The 12,832-nt window shown below is 40.2% G+C and overlaps 1 protein-coding gene across 2 annotated transcripts in view; it reads left to right on the top strand.

Annotated features, from left to right (window-relative positions):
• Positions 1 to 12,832, top strand: part of chchd6a (coiled-coil-helix-coiled-coil-helix domain containing 6a) — a 59,060-nt gene that overhangs the window by 44,690 nt on the left and 1,538 nt on the right. The window lies entirely within an intron of this gene.

The following is a 12,832-nucleotide window of genomic DNA, read 5'->3' as shown; positions in this document are numbered from 1 at the left end:
AAATAAGACTGAACGATTAAAAGAAAGTTCAAAGGGGTGCCTCAGCCAACAAATAAAGCGCTCCTGCATTATATTTGTGTCGCTGTCAGCAGATCACGTTCCACTTTGGCTGCAAAGATAACTGATACTTTGCTAAAATAAGTGGGTTATTGACTTGACTAATGATTTTTGCCATTTGCTACATGTTGTCCCACACATCATTGACATTCTACAGTAATGACCACTCTTGTAGGCAGGCAGTGCAGTCACTGACTAGACATAACAGTGGGGAAGGTGCAACATTGTGAATATAAAGTCTTTATATTTTTTTTTGTTTTAATTTTGCATTCAAATATTTAAGACGATGTTATGTAGTCCATGGGGGGGAATGATACAGTGATAATGTTCATCCTCTGTTGATGCTTCTCTTCGGTTTAATGAGATGTTTGCTCTGAGCCTGAGAATATGCTATGATTCTTTTCATGTTATTAACACTGGCAGTTTAGGAGTGATGTATTTCTGTATTATCTTTAATCCTTTCAATGTGTTTTAATGTATGAAGGGAGTGCTGCTAATTTAGATCATTAAAGTTAAGAATATGAACTGCAAAACTATATAAGAAAGTCTCTGAGAACAAAAGACTTTTCATCTCTGCGCTTTTGAACAAAAGCTTTTTATTTGCTACTGGGCCCAGTGTAGTTCTTGTTTTGTCTGTACAGTCTCACAGAAGCGTCTGTGATGTGTTTTGATCAGTGTCACAGTAGGTCAGGGGACAGGCCGGCATGTGAAAGCTCTCTCCCTGCTGGGCTACGCTACCTCCGCCGTGTGTGTGTGTGTTTTTGATGGCAAATAAGGGGAGGATCCCACAGAGCCTGCAGGGGCAGAGCAGACAAACTCTCATCGTTATTCTGTGGGTGGCAGAGCCTGACGAGGGCACTGCCACACGGAACACACTGTCCAGTCCTGTGGGATTCTCTAGTCATTTATCTGCACTCTCTGATGCAAACACACATACAACACACACACACACACACACACTGTATCTGCACCAGGTGGGGATTCCAAAGTCATTTAGTGCCAGTCTCTGACAGAATCTGTCTCTGGTGCTGATCAGTGCTGCTCACAATAGAGAGAAATAGTTTTTTGTTTAAAAAAAAAAAGAAGGGAAAGAAAAGCTGCACAGAAGTAGAGAATTGACTGTGGCATTGGCGTGTGTAAGTCTAAACATCTGAATTTTCTCACTTCACTAAGGCCAAATACAGGTGTATGTAACCAGATCTGTGCTGTGGAGTACAGGCATTGCAAGTTGTGGGTCTTTTGGGTGTTGCTCGTGAAGTCAAAAGCAGTCTGTGAGACTGAAGATTGAGATGACGAATCATAGCCAGACAGAGAAGGAGGACAAGTCAGGGTCAGAGCGCAGTGAAGCGGAAGCAAACAAGAATGAAATGTTCCTGTGTTCCTGAATAATTCTCTGTGTTGATATGTTTGTATGTTCTTTTCCTTACACAATTAAGCTTCTAGATAAGGTAACGTGACTTCCTCGGAGCCAGGCTTGTATTGAGAGGTGTTTGCAATATGCTGTGCCTCATCATTTATGTATTGGGGGCGGGTTGCTGTGTTCTGTGTTTCTTAGTCAGTTAGTATGACTACTTCTGGATCGCACACCAGAAGATAAGGGGAGAAAAGAAAATAGTTTCATCAAGTTTTGATAAGTCCACTAGAAAGAAAACCTGTATTGACAACACTGACACCCTGATAATAAATCTGTATCTGCTGCTGATCTGAACGCACACTGACTTTCACAAAGCCAGTGAATCACAGCAGTATAAAGCCCAGTATTGATTTTTTTCTTTTTTCTTACCTTCAGTCTTACTCTTGATTGAACAGGAGTCATGTCAGTACAAATACAATATAGACAAACATAACTGTAGAAAATACAAAGAGAAGGCAGAGGACAAAGGTTTGTATTGAAGAACAAAAATGCAGCTGATATACACATTTGTAAAGACTTTTATATGGAGGTGGGAGATTTGAAAGCCTGATAAATAAATGCAAAGGCCTTGAGAAGTGTTGGACACAAAAAGGGGGAGAAAAAAAACACAGGAGGAAGTATGAGAGTTTTAAAACCTGGCAAGAGACATTTGAAAGCAAAATAATGAGGTCTAACACTAAATTAAATGTCAAGAAACAGAAGCTGACAATTTGTTTAAGTGGAACAAAAGACCTTCTCTTCACAGCCATCAGCCACATCATTAAAAGACATAATGACAAATTTTGTCTGGTAATTTCTAACCGCCTTGAATGTCATTTAAAAGTAAAATGTAATGTACAGTTCTTTGGTTTTTTTTCTATGGCTTCGTAGTTTGACAAAGTCAAAAACAAACTTATTAGCCCTCACTTTAAAAACCTGTCACCTGTTGTAATGATTTCAGGTGCAGCAGCTTCAAGTACAAAAGGCAGAGGTGGAGTATAAATCAAAAGGTGTGGTCATAAATAAACGAACTCTAATCTCACATTGTTCTGAAACAGACGTGTTAGTCACAGTGATGCATGACTGAGTGCATGAGTGAGGAAATGATATTGTCTCGATCTGAGAGAGACAGAGAGAGATATTAACACGTAGTTCACTCTCTGCAGCCACAGGCAGACGTTGTTGGATGTTATTGAATAAACATGTACAATGATGACAGGAATAATTGACACAAATTGTTGCTGGAGACTTTTATGCGATTGTGTCAATCATCAGTCGCTATTTCAGTTTTAGTTTTACTGCATTTGCCATCCGCAAATGCACAACAACATTAACTTCACAGTGCATTTCAAGAATACAACCTGAGAGGCCACTGTTGTCAAGGAGACAGTGACAAACAGGATTAATGAGCTGCTGTAATCTGGCATCTTTCGACTAAAGCGGACCAGTCTGAGGTGTGTAGAGTTGTGTGGGGTCACGCTGTAGCAGCCGGGTATAATTTCCCGGAGATTTATCAAAAAGTAAACACAGACAGCTGTGTGTAATGGCACTGCACTCTGACACAGCGCTTCTTAAATCAGAGGCTGCAGATTTATCAACATGTCCTACTCCGCTGTCTTCAGACGGCTCTGGGGGTTTTAATGAACCGAGGCAGGAACTTTTCATACAGTGTCAAGCTGCTGGGAACAACGGCGACAAATACTGATTTACGGATACGTTGGGGCTGATTTACTGATCTGTTCATCTCTGACAATCGTTAAAAGCAGTCGGTGACATCCCCCGTACGTCTTTTCTACATATTCTTCATATGCATCAAAGTGACACAGTGTAGGATTTCACATAATTCAAATAATGTTTCCGACATTATCATAACGGGGTGAACAGGATCTGCATCTCCTGTATTGGCACTATGGTATTCTGGTTTCGGGTCCCTGTCACAAAAAGGACTACAACGTTCTACTTAACAGCATACGGCACAGCTTCCAGAGTAACGGAAAGGGAAGAAGTAACTATAGTGTAAATATGTGTAGTCAAGGAGAGAAAGCATGTGTTATGAGAGAAAATGAGGAGATGGACAGATGAGGAAAAGAGGTGGAGGTAGATTAACGATGATGGGGGAGGAGTCTGTGTGAGAAAGAAGCACAGTGGAGCGATAAATGCGAGGAGAGGAACAAAGAGAAAAGTTGACTAAAACCGAATTATGAACGGCTGAGATTTAGAGAGAGGCAGTTATGGAGGAATGGTTAGAGATGCACAGAGGAAGAAAACGCATAGAGAAAAAGAGAAAGAAATGACAGGCCGCTCAGCCGTCAGCACTAATGAAGAAGAATGAGGAGCCGGAGCTGCTTACTGGACCTGCTATTGACCACACACACACACACAGAAAGAGAAAGAAAAAAAAATCACACCCACTCTCTCTAAATATGCACTCCTCAAATTACACATTTTGACACACTTATGGATTCTCCATATTCATCTCATTGCTGGCCTCTTCTATATTTCCTTAAATTCTCAATTTTATTATCAGTTCTGAGAGAAAGAAAACTATCTTAGAAAAAAAAAACACACTAACTTTCTAAATTAGTGTAGTTGCTTTCAAAATGCAGAACTTTTCTACAAAGATCACGCACCACTGAGAAAAAAAGCACTTTTTATCTTTTGACACTGTCCCACGACTCTGTGTTTTATCCACTCTGAGTTTATGCCCACCAGAGAAAATGGGATTTAAACTTTAAAATTAAAATGAGTATTTATTTTTATTTTTATTTCAAAGGTTACATGCTTTCTGGAAACAATTTTTCAGATTCTCTTTTTCTTGTGCTCTCAGCTTCAAGGCTGTTTGTGTCTCACTGTGTACAGGGGGAAAAGGCCTTAAAGGATTCCTTGAACCTTTTTTTTTTCCCACCCTCAGCTCAGTGGGTTTTTTTTTAACTCGCTCACACACGCAAATGATTACATGTGCACAATTCATAAAAATGAAAGGATTGGATTTACCACAAAGTGATTACAAATCAGTTCTGAATTCAGGGATAATTCTCGATTGTATAGATTCAGAGATGTGACTGGTAGTTTCAGCTACATTTGACAGCATTAGACCCTTTCACAGCATGTGAAAGGGTCTAATGCTGGGTATGATTGATGTGCTGTAAAAGAAGCGCCGCTTTATGCAGTCCTTCATATGTAACCGACTTTTGTCCAACCTTTGACCAATGACTGTATTTTCCCGCAAGCCAAATCAACCGTGACAGTGACTGTCATTCATTATTGATCAGTCTCTCTGAAACGGTCGGTCGGGACCCAAAAGTGGGGGTTTTGGGACTGGACAATACACTTAACACAGGGATATGCTGAATTCAGCTGCTCCTCGCTCCTCTCCACATACACTCTCACCACACTGCGAGGCTCCGCCTCCACCGCTCATGAAAAGTTGCAAGAGCGAACTTGGAGCAGTGAATCCGACGCACAAGAACGCACTTTTCTGATCCTGTCACTGCTGTTGTGCGGTTTTTAAAACCATGTTTTAATGTAAATACAGATGTTGAAGTGAGTCGAAGTGAGTGTCACACATAGGCTGACAACGACAACATTGAACGAGTCGTTCTCTCAAGGCTCTCAAAGTTGAGATGGTTTGAGCTGCCGGGCAGGAGGAAAAGAGGAAGACCACAGAGAAGGTTACTGGATGTTATGAAGGAAGACTGCTGGTGGAGGACTAGAGGAGGTAACGGGATAGGGCAAGATGGAGGGCAGATGACCCATGGTGGCGACCACTTTTTCATTGACGATATCCATAACGTCATGAAACTGAAAACTGCAGGTCTCGTCATAATGACGTTGTAGACATATGGATATGTGTTGCTTTTAGACCTGGTGTTAGCCTTTTTATTTTCTACATGAAGGAAATCTGAGTGGTCATCGAAACAAGAAAACATATTTGTGTGTGTTTAAGTTTAAACTGGCTGAGCACTGCTTGATGTGCTTATTCTGGCTTCTATAATATGTAAACATACACTCACACATTTTTAACAGTCCCTGCAAGTTTACGTACGTCATGGCTCAGTGTTTGTAGAAAACTTTTTGTCAGTTGGTGTACCTCAATGTTTTTTTTTGTTGTTGTTTTTTTTTATCCATCTTTAATGAAATCTTCCTTCATCTGTCAGTTTTGCTTTTCCGTACTTGCTTTCTTCAAACCAGACCTTTCATCTCGCTTCTGTGTCTGACTGAAGCTCTTTTTTTTTTCCCCCATTTCTCTGTGTCCACTTCACTCTTTGTCTCTCGTCTTATATTCCCTCTTGCCTCCTACCTGTTTATTTTTTTTCTTAACCATTTATTTTCTTTACCTTGCCCTTTTTTTTCCTCTCTCTCTCACTTTGCTTTTGCAGTCGTTTCATTGATTTCATTTCCATACTGTTGGTAGTTGCTCCCTCCGTCAAACCATCGTATTGATCATTGCAGAGCTGATCACAACCAGTCACCACCAAGCGTCATTATCGTCTCTGACTCTTTCTTGTTGTCGTGGGTCTTGTATTGTGTTCTCTGTGTTTTTGTCTTGTTCTTTTTGTTTGATGTCGCTATTGAAAACCTCTGTGAAAAAAACAGCCCTACATTCTGAAGATGTTTTGGTGGTGAATCATGCTCCTCTTTTCCTTTTCTTTCCCTCAGACTAAGTGTGTGTGTGTGGGGGGGACTAAAGACTTCAGAATAAAACTATTGCAAAACTTTGATATAATATCAAAGGCGTACTTTCCTTACAGCACTCAAGTTTTACTGCATGATATGAAAGTGAGCAGTTTCCATCGTTTGTCAAACGTTTTGGGCAGATGTGCAGTTGAAGAAGGAATCATAAATCACAATGCTCATGTGCTGCTTTGTTCTCAGTTGTTGAAAATGTAAAAAAAAAAAATAAATACAGTGATACAAAAATGTACACAATATAAAACCAGATTATACAAAATCTATGACAACAGTTTTTAGATGTTCTTGTTTTTCAAGAGTAGTTCCACAACTGGACCATTTGACTGTTGCCTAGCAACACAAACAATGAGCATATCCTGCACAAGACACAGGTTATGTCCATTACTTTGACTCATGTACATGTATTCATTAATTGTGGGTTGCACAATTTTTCAAAAATACTACCCTTATTCTAGTAATAGAACGCTGATTCGAGAGATATATTTATATCTAAAATATTCTTTTTTTTTAGGTGCCCACCAGTGACACTTGGTCCGAGGCTTGAAACTGCAACGCCATTTCTGCACTTTTGAGACCCACTCATAGGGGGACGGGACCTCATTCACAGAATGTAAACAGTGTCCACCATCTTTGCCAACGGTTACGCTAACACGACCGAGTGTCACTGGTGGGCATGTAACAAAGAAAAGAAGGAAGATATTTCTCAACTCAGGGAAAACTGAGGTTGCACAATTTTCAAAAATACTACCTCTATTCTAGTAATACAAAGCTAAATGCAAATCGGTCAAGTATTCCTTGAAGCAAAGTTTGATGATTTAGATATCAAATACTATGGAAGATGAGTTGACACTAGCGAGTTTTTCCCAACTTCTCAATCATGGGAATGAAAAAGTACCAACTCTTGTGAGATATCGTTCCATTATCTTTACCTCTTTAAGGGTCACAGTGGGCGCTGGAGCCACCCTGAGCACACCAGCAAAGCACAACAAGTCATGGAACAGTTGCATAGATACAACCGTCCTGACGGTGTCTACTGTACCATGGTGTTGCAACAGACATCAGCCTGTCTACTGCTGCTGTGCGTTGCCCTTTTGCATGCGTATTATACTTTTTTTTTTTGTATCTGGCTGCTGTTCTGCCCATCAAAGCCACCGTTGTGTTACATGCTAGACTTTATTTGTACTTTGCACCTCTCTGTCTGCCCCGTCCTTTCTCTCCTATAGTTCCATTTCCCCGTCTTTTGTTGCTCTGCGGTGTTCGATCGAACAGCACATCAAGCCAAATCTCATGCTTCTGTTTTCTCTTTCATCTGCCTCGATGGACCTCAGATGCCTTTAAAGCTTTGGAAACGTGGGCAAGGGGGTCGAGGGCGTGCAGACATGGAGTGACGGGGTAGAGGTGAAGGTACTCGCAACTGCTGTCTGCAGGAGGCTTTTTTATCAGCTTTTGTGCCACTTGGTAGCTTTACAATGACCTTTCTGGGCGCCATCATGCCTGTCTGCTCGCGCCACCAGACCCCCTCCCAGTTCTTTTCTTTCTCCCTTCTCTGACGGGGGTCTCATTCTCTATCATTATTCAACAAAATCCTGTATTGTGTTCCATTGAAAGCAACCTCTGCCGCATAAGCAGTTGACACTCAAGATTTTTTCTTTTTTTTTTTCCTTCCTCTGGGTGCATTTCTTCATCTGTTTCCTTGCACACCTAGGAAGAGGGTTTTGTGGAAGAAAGACCACCAGCTGGGGTAAGAGGGGACAATAACAGGGCTTTTAGGTGGGTTTTATACTGGCTTTTGTTGCTACAAAGCAGCCTCAACATTATCGGAACAGTCCGCTTTGTACCAGCCTCTTTTTGTGTCCCACTGTCACTCAATCCATGTCTCTCTCCCCACTTCCTTTTTCTGTTTTTGAGTTGAAGCCTACCACTCTTTTGTGATTGCTCTTGCACCCTGTACTCCCAGATGCGATCAATGATTTTTGTAAATAAATAAATACAGTTGTTTCATTGTTTGCTGCCAGAGCTATGTTGACAAGTTCACTTTGACGTGGAACTTTGAAAACTTTTGTCCTGCCTGCATTTGCTTACCATCCTTTGTCTCGTCAGCGTGCCGTAGAAGAACTGAGACTGATGAACTTGCTATTTGAAGTGCCTTCTTTAGATGATAACTTTGAGAACTTGTAACTCAAAGTTTTGAGCAGCATGCAGTATTACATGTTTTACTGTTTTTCTGATCAATTTACATTAACCTGGGTTCACAGTGTGCAGTAGGTATTGCAGAGCGTTGCTCACTGCTTTGAGCTGCAAGGTTTGTAATAACCTTACGAAACTAAGAACAGGGCAGTGGGAAGAAGCTGGAGAACCCACGCACACTCGGGGGGAACATGCACACTCCATGCACAAAGGCCCTTGTTCAACCTGGGATTCAAACCCGGGTCTTCTTGCTGCAAAGGCAAGAGTGCTAACCACTACACCAACCATGTGGCCCACTTGTGAATATTAAAATATAATAAACCCTGCAACTTAACCACAGTCAAACATTCAAGACAGAAATGGGAGCCACTGTTCCTCAAATGTGATCATAGTAAAAAAAATATTTGGGTATTTTGTATGAAAAAGAAGTGAATAGAGTAATCATTAGAAGAAATGGTGGGCAGCATATTATCTGGATAAACTGAAATGTACTTACTTAGTGGAGACAATCTTTGCAGAACATGTTCTTGTCCACGTCCCTCTTTATTTCTCAGCAGTAGAGTGGTCAGGTCAATCAACCACAGAGCCTCAATCTATCACCTGGGAGTTCCAATTGCCTGCCAGTCATCACATGAAATGGATTTCCAATTGATTCAAGGCTCCCGTGTCAGGCCAGGTAAAATGAAGGCCAGCCATTTTTCTGCTGTTCTTCTACCTCTCCTGACTTTCTGCTTGTTATTTGTTTCTCCCTCCGTGTCTCTTACTGTGTTTGGCCCCTGTCCCTCTGCTGTCTCCACTCACCTCACGCCGTCTCCCATGTGCCGGCAAGAGCCACATGAAATGAAAATAGGCTCATTGCAAAAAGCCTCAAGTACCAATACACTGTCTGGGAGTCGGTGTGTTGCTTTGATGGAACTTCAATTAAAGCAACAGGTGGAGAATTCCATTATTATGTTAGTGGGTGAGTTGTGAGGTGTTTCCAGTTGTCTTGAATACAATAGCAGGGTGCAGATGCCACTTTTAGAGGGGATTTTTATTGTTCATGCCGTGGTCAGAAAGAGCACTGGACAATTTCACTTTTTAACTTTTATTTTTGTGAGTTTACTTTAAGTTAGAGGGAAGGCTCCCCAAAAATATTCCACTGAAAAGTGCATTAAATGCTACGTCGAGCGTTAGCCTAATTAGAAATCAAGGCAATTTCCCTTGGGCTTCAGTTAACCAATATTTTGATATCATAAATGTTGAGGATTCGCTGCTTTGCTGCTTATTTTTCTTGTAAATTCATTGTCTGTTTTTCAAAGCAATTGATCACTTGAAAATATAGTGTTTATATAATGTGTAAATATACATATGTAATGCATATGCATATTTATAATGTGTTTTTTTTTTGTAGAAGTTGAGTCGTTGAATATCTGTGTGCCACTTTTTTCTCCTACTTCATTGACCTTTGTAGTGCTTCATGAACAACAGTTGTTTTCACAACATTGACTGACTGAAAGAAAAAAATGTAGACAAAGACATTAAATCTTAACAAGACAAATTAAATTACCAGTGCAATTGCAATTATACCAGTGCAAGCTGAGTTAGAACTAACTCGAATCATTAGATGTTTGAAAGCAGGTGATGTTTGCCCACTTTACACAGATATATAGAATAGGTGTTTCATTGACTGTCTTGAACTTGCATTTCTGTATATAGCAAGGCAATATACACAGTATTATAATTGTTTTATGGTAAGCGAACAAGAAAGACCCAGCCTGAACAAGGGCTTTTCTGCATGGAGTTTGCATGTTCCCGTGTGTGCATGGTTGTCTCCTGGTTCTCCAGTTTCCTCCCACTGTCCAGAAACTTGTAGAGGTTAATTGGACACCTTTAGGTGAGACAGACAAATATCCAGAATGTGTTTTTTTTGCAAGCAGAAGCTTTCTATCGGCATCCTTTCTGATACGCGAAGGCCACCGTAGTTTGCTTTGGAAAAGTCTGGGTGTGTTTATTACAATCTGCAGTATCGCCGTTGGTGATAGTGACTAAACCTTGCGCACTTGACCTTTCAAGGACTTTTCACAAGACAAGCACACGTCCACTCCTTCCCTCTTTCTTTAACGCGTGTGGAATAGAGAGGAAAGGAAAGAAGATGGAGGGAGGAACTGGAGATGAAGAGAAATGTGTAATGGAAAAGTGAATCTGAGAACCGATGATGCAGGATGCAGAAGAGAATAGGAAAGAATAGAGGAAACCAGAGGGATGAGATGAGAGGACAGGAGAAGGGAGTTGTATTGATTTCACTGCTCTGTGAATCTCTCAGTGGTTTTAATGGTTTGAGTTTCACAGCTGGAGTGAATCCTGCAGTGCTTGGAGGAGATAACCCAACCAACTCACACTTACACACACACACACACACATGCATACACATACTATACTGTACATGCACACAAACAAAATTGTCTACCTGCTGGTTTTGGGTCAATGTTCCCTTGGATGTCAGTCAGTTTAGCTCATTGCATCGTTCCACATGGGCGACAGGAGCCACACTGGAGCTTCACTGCATGGAACCAGTGGTCATTGGCCTCTGAAGCCAAGCAGGGATGACCCTGATTGATTGTTTTTATTGACCGGGGAAAGAAAAGTGAATCAACAATCATATTTCATTTATGATTCTTTAAAAAAAAACCCTCATGGATTGCAGCGATAGGGAGAGTGATTGTATTGAAACCTTCCTTCCAACCAGCTCAGTCTTACAATTTGAAAAAGAAAAGCACTAAGAAGTAGATCTGGCAAACATTTCTCTCGATTGCAATCAGTGGCATTTTTATCACACACAGACAACAGTGAACAGTCGGACTCAGAATTTCCATCGTTCAGCTTCATTTATTAATCGATGTCACTTTTCTTTTTCTCAAAGTTGCACTCTCGTCTAGTTTTGTTTGAATACGCCACACAATCATCATGATGTTTTCTAATTTAGTTTGTGTGTGTGCGTGTGTGTGCGTGTGTGGGTGTGTGAATATGCTACACAGTTAATGCAATTTGAAAAAAAAAAATAATAATAATTACAAAACTGTTAGGGATGGGTATTTCAAGCAATAGTCATAAGTCACTGGGGATTCTCTGACAAGCATTTGTAACACAACACCAGACTGAGGTCATAATTCAAATTTCAATATGCATACGTTGCATCACCAGTGGACCTTTCTGCGTGTGGGTGAAGTAGTCCAGGTCAGGTCTCGTTTGTAATCGGCATTTAATCATTATTACTACTGACGTCGACTGTCTTGGAAGACATAAGTAATAACTGATGAATCTTCAAAGAGTTTATTGACTCTTTCTCTGAAGGCCAGTCGTCTACTCTTAAACACTCATGTCATGTTCACTCTTCACTCAATATACTCTGTTGAAACCATTTAAATTACAAGGGTCTGCCTTTCGGCCAGGTCTGTTTGAAATATTCTCTGAAATAATTTTCCCACTGGGTTTTTTGTGACTCTCAACATCTTACCAGGATTTTTGATGTTTTATTTAATTTACTGCCATTTCATAGTGGTACCCTTTAAAATCAGGTTGTCTTTTAGTTGCACCATTTGAATATATTTGCTTATAAATGGGAGTAAGTTTAATCACCAAGGACTGCAGCTTTTTTTTTTTTTGCAGATACACAAGTCTGTATGTCATTCACATGAATCTGCTGTGAAGTGGTTAAAAGTGTGCTTTTATTGTGAATTATACGTCATTCCATAGATAAACAACTTTTGCTTTGAAATATCATGATGAATGTCTTTATTGTGAAAAGTTGATGGAACATTATTCTAATTTTAAGTGGTTTTTTTTACATTTTGACCAGTCTAGATGTGCATTGGTCATTTTAAGTTTGAGACCAATAACTCACATGATGACAGAGGATAAGATAAGATTCATTGTCATTGTACGTGTACAACAAAATGCTGTTGGAGCGAGACGCCCAGACACCTGACAAAAAGAAGACGAGCGTACGACTAAACACATAAGATTATCAAAGAATAATACATAAGTCAGGTCAAATAAATGTAATGGTATTTACAGATGAATGATTTGTTATGTACATTATAAATGCAATTTATAATATTTGCAGTAAATGCGAACAATATATACATTAAATATACAATATCTATGTAACCAGTGTAGAGTTGCGGTCTGCGTTGTGAAGAATTCACCATATCTTTTGGAGGCAGTCTCCGTTTTATTTCTGACACGAGGCAAATAAAAGAAACTCCCAGTGAAACACAGGGAAATGTGCGCTCTACAAAATAAACACATATACAGTGTGTCAAATTTAGCTTGAAAACCTCCATATGTGCATAATGACAATGCTAAAAATTCTTGCCTTTCAAAAAAAAAAGCAGCGTTCATGAAAGACGAACTCCAGCGTCAGAACGTACCGCCGATAAAAGAGGTTTCACTTTCAGAACTTCACTCTCGTACAGATTTTATGTAAAGGAACGCATAATGGCTAAAGTTTGTGAGCCGTAA

This window comes from Solea senegalensis, linkage group LG11, assembly GCF_019176455.1.
Source record: "Solea senegalensis isolate Sse05_10M linkage group LG11, IFAPA_SoseM_1, whole genome shotgun sequence".
Lineage (NCBI taxonomy): Eukaryota > Metazoa > Chordata > Actinopteri > Pleuronectiformes > Soleidae > Solea > Solea senegalensis.
Note: the sequence above shows the minus strand (reverse complement) of the source record. Positions and strands in the feature narration are given on the sequence as shown.